General features: G+C 34.6%; 1 pseudogene; it reads right to left on the reverse strand.

The window, feature by feature from the left end:
• Positions 1-2,250: 2,250 nt before the first annotated feature.
• Positions 2,251-6,626, reverse strand: LOC117240121 (annotated as a pseudogene).
• Positions 6,627-7,321: the final 695 nt, after the last annotated feature.

Raw genomic sequence — 7,321 nt, forward strand, 5'->3', positions numbered from 1 at the left:
TAGATCAGTCAACATCCCTTGACTGGTTTTTTATACGTTAACCAGACAATGTCTTGGATTGGTTTATCAGCCTTAGATCAGTCACCTGTTTAACTTATATCTATACACACCGAGCGTAACTGTCTATGTCCACGAACTTGTTGAATAAGGTGTATATCGCGATCTGTTACTTCAGTGTTATAATCAGTTCAACCACCTCTATTATCCTAAACGAAATATCGGATCGATTATTTCGTGGCGCCGATTATCTAATCGTAACGGGAATTTACGATTCCCGTTAGCGCGCTTCCTCGCGATCGCGTCTCTCCGCGAACGATCGAACATTGTTAGAAAAGAAAAAAAAAAACAAACTAGAAGTAAATACGGAAAATATATTCTATGCATGTTTTAGGTAAATTCTGAAATTATGAAGTGATATGATAACGTTTAAGTATGGTTAAATTTGTGTAAAAGCTTGAAATCGGTCAATTTAACAAATACTGGTAGGTTTAGTGTTAAATGTGACAAAGAGTCTTTCTTTTACAATTTCTAACAATGAATGATTATGGTGATTATACAGATTATTTATGTATGATAACATTGAGCATGAAGCTGTATATGTTATATATTTATCATTTAACATGTATTATTCTGATGTAATAATCCGATAAAGGAGTGTGAGTACGTGAGACTACATTTCAACCAATTTATTTATCAACCAATATTTCGCGATTAATACTTTTACAAATTTAGAAATGTAAATAGAATTGATACGTTCTTCGTATTTATTGAACATAATTGTAAATACTTTTAACTGACACGGTTAATTCGGACGAATAATTTCGGCCCGAAACAATGCAGAAGAAAATTGTGTTCAAGAACATATAAGGGAGATATAGATATAGTGATATATAGTATGATGTAGGCAGAATATAGACAGATATGGGCGTTGAGATAAGAAGAATGTTATATACATTTTTCAAAATAAAATTACATTTTTCGATGCATTGATTGATGTAGTTCCTTACAAAGAAATATTAGCCCTACTACTTTCTTTTAAGCAGATATAAATATTTTAGAGACATATGTTAACGAGTACCTGTATCAACATTTCGGTTAATGTTGTAGTCCAACGCTACTGCTTATTTAATAGCGTATATTCAGTAAATCGTAAATCTACGAAATAATAGTTATTAGTTTCTTTTGACTTTTACTTTCTTTAACGTACTTCAAAGTCATATACATCGTCGAGGTCGCCATTCTTAATAATTACATTTAGTGAATTACTTACAATTACATGTTCCTTTTTGTTTAATAAGACAAATTACAAAGAATGCGAGAAAGAAGGAAGAGAAAAAGAAGCCCATTTGTGTGAATGTATATGTTTCTATATCATATAATTTTATCAATATAAATTTAGTTCCAATTCAAGTTTTGCACTGATTAGTCGCGTATCTACCGGCTTTGGTAGGTACTCGCACTGATAAATATTCGCTGATATACAGAATGGGATACATAAATCTGAGCATCTAAATAACTTCGTTATTAATATTATGAAAAAAACTACGCAGGTGTAGGGTAATAATTAATCAAATTATTACAAAGTGTCGATCTCAAAACAGGAGATAGAGCTCTTTATTTCCACACACTTATTCAATGATTAATAATATCATGTATCGTGTATGTATCGATGTATTATGTTTGGAGTGACTGGATATTACCCTGGCGGTGGCTCCTGATGAGCAGCTATGATTAACTATCTTATCGGAGTCAAATTTACCCTGCGCCACAGGGCAAGGTTATACTATTTGGTAGATAATATGTTTTCGAAAAGACATTTTTTAAATATTATTTTAAAGTCATCATCATTTATTTGTGCGACAATATACTTGTTTAATACATTCATCGATCCATCTCTATATACCCAATAAACATTTAATTTAACAATTACTTAAACTCTAATTTGCCAAATTCAAAGTATAAAGTTCAAAGAGAACGTACATACAAGAATAACATTGCGCGTCTTTCCTTGTCTTCCATACATAGTAGAATCTTAATTATTGGAACTAATAATGATATATATGTTGAATTATAGAAAACAGCTTTTTCTGTACATCAAACTAAATGCTACAAGGAAACAATTGAACGCTACATAAAATCATACGGGTTCCACAATTACTTATCGCTAAATCATATTATATTTCTTAACACATTTTTTAATACACGCGTTTTAATAGAAGCAATTCCACCGAGTTACTTTCATTTTGTGTTTCAAGCCATGTTAGCTCCTTTTTGAGAGCTTCGCACGAGAAGGTCTATCAGTTCTTCCTCCGTGCCGCCAACAGTTATTGGCATCGTTGTTTTCAGTAATTCTATTCGGTACTTTCGCTTGAAACATGATATTATACCACGATTCATTGGTTGACGGAGTGGTGATACGTTAACTGGAAGAGACATAACTGTAACGGAACGATCTAAATCGTGAAGATCATCGAGATTGTGAAGTGACAAAGCATTATCGAGTAACAACAAATGTTGCTCTGTGGGAGCGTTCTCCCGTTGTCTTGCTTTGACTAATTCTAAGAAAAGATTTTCGTACCAGTCTTTGAAAATGGTACTGTCCATGCAAGCATTTTCTTTTGATTTGTAGATAGTTGAGAAGGCTTCTGTATCGTAATTGTATAAAGCATGAACAACCGGTTCGGTACCGATTAGCAGTACCGGTAACTTGCGACATCCGGTAGCATTTGCACAAAAAACTGCAGTAACGTAATCTTCGCACATTTCCAGGTTTTTGTCGATTTCGCATGGTCCATAATACAAGTTCTTTCTGGTACTATTTTCCACATTATTGTTGTGTAAACGACATTGTAAACGTTCCGCAATGTGATCTGACGTTCAAGCAGAAATCTGATAAAATCAGCTTTAAAGACTCGCGCTGCAACGGTTTCAGTTTTGGCTGGAACAGTTTCCGTGACATCCGCATTAATAATACTGTATCGTTCTTTAAAGCCTAGTAACCAAGTGCGGCAGGCTCTAAAACTAGGAGATCCCATTAACTTCATATTAATTTCTAGAGCTCCAGTACCATTTTCAAAGACTGGTACGAAAATCTTTTCTTAGAATTAGTCAAAGCAAGACAACGGGAGAACGCTCCCACAGAGCAACATTTGTTGTTACTCGATAATGCTTTGTCACTTCACAATCTCGATGATCTTCACGATTTAGATCGTTCCGTTACAGTTATGTCTCTTCCAGTTAACGTATCACCACTCCGTCAACCAATGAATCGTGGTATAATATCATGTTTCAAGCGAAAGTACCGAATAGAATTACTGAAAACAACGATGCCAATAACTGTTGGCGGCACGGAGGAAGAACTGATAGACCTTCTCGTGCGAAGCTCTCAAAAAGGAGCTAACATGGCTTGAAACACAAAATGAAAGTAACTCGGTGGAATTGCTTCTATTAAAACGCGTGTATTAAAAAATGTGTTAAGAAATATAATATGATTTAGCGATAAGTAATTGTGGAACCCGTATGATTTTATGTAGCGTTCAATTGTTTCCTTGTAGCATTTAGTTTGATGTACAGAAAAAGCTGTTTTCTATAATTCAACATATATATCATTATTAGTTCCAATAATTAAGATTCTACTATGTATGGAAGACAAGGAAAGACGCGCAATGTTATTCTTGTATGTACGTTCTCTTTGAACTTTATACTTTGAATTTGGCAAATTAGAGTTTAAGTAATTGTTAAATTAAATGTTTATTGGGTATATAGAGATGGATCGATGAATGTATTAAACAAGTATATTGTCGCACAAATAAATGATGATGACTTTAAAATAATATTTAAAAAATGTCTTTTCGAAAACATATTATCTACCAAATAGTATAACCTTGCCCTGTGGCGCAGGGTAAATTTGACTCCGATAAGATAGTTAATCATAGCTGCTCATCAGGAGCCACCGCCAGGGTAATATCCAGTCACTCCAAACATAATACATCGATACATACACGATACATGATATTATTAATCATTGAATAAGTGTGTGGAAATAAAGAGCTCTATCTCCTGTTTTGAGATCGACACTTTGTAATAATTTGATTAATTATTACCCTACACCTGCGTAGTTTTTTTCATAATATTAATAACGAAGTTATTTAGATGCTCAGATTTATGTATCCCATTCTGTATATCAGCGAATATTTATCAGTGCGAGTACCTACCAAAGCCGGTAGATACGCGACTAATCAGTGCAAAACTTGAATTGGAACTAAATTTATATTGATAAAATTATATGATATAGAAACATATACATTCACACAAATGGGCTTCTTTTTCTCTTCCTTCTTTCTCGCATTCTTTGTAATTTGTCTTATTAAACAAAAAGGAACATGTAATTGTAAGTAATTCACTAAATGTAATTATTAAGAATGGCGACCTCGACGATGTATATGACTTTGAAGTACGTTAAAGAAAGTAAAAGTCAAAAGAAACTAATAACTATTATTTCGTAGATTTACGATTTACTGAATATACGCTATTAAATAAGCAGTAGCGTTGGACTACAACATTAACCGAAATGTTGATACAGGTACTCGTTAACATATGTCTCTAAAATATTTATATCTGCTTAAAAGAAAGTAGTAGGGCTAATATTTCTTTGTAAGGAACTACATCAATCAATGCATCGAAAAATGTAATTTTATTTTGAAAAATGTATATAACATTCTTCTTATCTCAACGCCCATATCTGTCTATATTCTGCCTACATCATACTATATATCACTATATCTATATCTCCCTTATATGTTCTTGAACACAATTTTCTTCTGCATTGTTTCGGGCCGAAATTATTCGTCCGAATTAACCGTGTCAGTTAAAAGTATTTACAATTATGTTCAATAAATACGAAGAACGTATCAATTCTATTTACATTTCTAAATTTGTAAAAGTATTAATCGCGAAATATTGGTTGATAAATAAATTGGTTGAAATGTAGTCTCACGTACTCACACTCCTTTATCGGATTATTACATCAGAATAATACATGTTAAATGATAAATATATAACATATACAGCTTCATGCTCAATGTTATCATACATAAATAATCTGTATAATCACCATAATCATTCATTGTTAGAAATTGTAAAAGAAAGACTCTTTGTCACATTTAACACTAAACCTACCAGTATTTGTTAAATTGACCGATTTCAAGCTTTTACACAAATTTAACCATACTTAAACGTTATCATATCACTTCATAATTTCAGAATTTACCTAAAACATGCATAGAATATATTTTCCGTATTTACTTCTAGTTTGTTTTTTTTTTTCTTTTCTAACAATGTTCGATCGTTCGCGGAGAGACGCGATCGCGAGGAAGCGCGCTAACGGGAATCGTAAATTCCCGTTACGATTAGATAATCGGCGCCACGAAATAATCGATCCGATATTTCGTTTAGGATAATAGAGGTGGTTGAACTGATTATAACACTGAAGTAACAGATCGCGATATACACCTTATTCAACAAGTTCGTGGACATAGACAGTTACGCTCGGTGTGTATAGATATAAGTTAAACAGGTGACTGATCTAAGGCTGATAAACCAATCCAAGACATTGTCTGGTTAACGTATAAAAAACCAGTCAAGGGATGTTGACTGATCTAAAGATGGAAAACCAGCGAAATTCGGCGACGATGCTGACGCAGAGAAAACCTGTTGCTGGATGTTGCTCGTCCCATCACTGGTCACTTGCGGGTAGAAATCCCGCGAAAAATGGGAAAACTCACGTTACTTCACTGATGGAGCAATAACCATAACGAACGTCTCGACTTGAATATATTTTAATACGATATTTAATACGATTAATTGTATATTTTTATTTTGAAGGCCCTAACGGTAAAATAGAAATGTTTAGTTTTATTACAGTTCCTTAGGGTTATTGCGGTCCGACTAATTATATTTGCACAGCTAGTGGTCGCCTCGACCAAGGGATGGATTCCGGGTTACGCGCAGAGTCACCGGATGTAACTCCGGTGGGCACGCAGCAGGTGATAGTAGTGGTGCCAGCTGCATATTTTCCCAAAGATAATTCTAATTTAAATATAAGAACGGCTCCGATCATAGCCACGGCAAGAATTCTTAATAGGATTGAGAAATGCTATAGATGTCATCTAATAGGGCATTCAACGAGTCAGTGTAAAGCGATCAAACCTGGCAAGGAAATATGCAGAAGATGTGGAGGTAAAGACCACAATATGTCAAACTGCAACAACGAGCCGTGCTGCGCGATGTGTAGCACCCGTAAACTAAACAACACAAGGCATGTAACAGGCTCATTGCCGTGCCCTACGTACAGATAGAGTGCGAAGCAGGGTTAAAATTAAGATCTTGCAGACTAACCTGAATAGGTGCAAACTGGCACAAGACTTAATGTACCAATACGCTTGCGAGTACCGAGTAGATGCGGTTGTCATCTCAGAATCGTATAGGCAGTAAGCGTACTGCTTTAACGATGCAAAAAATGACGCCTCCATTTGGATTCCGCTGTTCAATGGCAGGTTTCCTAACGAAGATACATTAATTAATAAGAGTGGAATAGTGGGCCTGGTAATTAACAATTGCTTCCCCATAAGTGAGAATTGCTCGCTCAAAATCAACAGAAATGAGTTTAATAAATACGTTAATAAATAATCTGAGGAAAGACAGTAGGGAACATCATAAAATCATTACGGCGGGAGATTTTAATGCAAAAACGATGGCTTGTGGAGGAAATAAGACAGACAAGAGGGGCATAACATTAATGGAAGTGTTATGCAAGCATGGTCTGTTTGCAATTAGACTGAGACAAAAATACACATACATTAGGAACGGGAGAATTAGTTGCTCGGATGTAATCAGTGCAGATAATCATACGACTAATATACACGAAAATAATAAAGTCTTAAGAAATTATTCAACCTTTGACCATTACTATATTTTACACAAATTCAAAACGAGGATAAGCAGTTGAAAATTTAATTATTTTAAATTTTCTACGGAGGAATTTGAACCCGAAGACTTTATTAAAAAATTTGACGATATAGTAAACAATAAAGAAGTTTTTAACAACAACAACGAAGCCGTAATGGCGAATATTTTCAAGACAGTAACGGGAAAACTTGCGAGACAAGTCTGAAAAAGATTAGGATTCCAACAGGAAATAAGAAGGAAGCTATTGGTGGTGTTTCGACCGTTCGCGGAGAGACGCTATCGCGAGATAGCACGTCACCTAGAGTCGTAAATTCCCGTTACGATTAAATAATCGCCGCCACCAACTGACCGATCC

This window comes from Bombus vosnesenskii, unplaced genomic scaffold (genome assembly GCF_011952255.1).
Source record: "Bombus vosnesenskii isolate JDL3184/JDL3185 unplaced genomic scaffold, Bvos_JDL3184-5_v1.1 scf7180000014564, whole genome shotgun sequence".
NCBI classification, from domain to species: Eukaryota; Metazoa; Arthropoda; class Insecta; order Hymenoptera; family Apidae; genus Bombus; species Bombus vosnesenskii.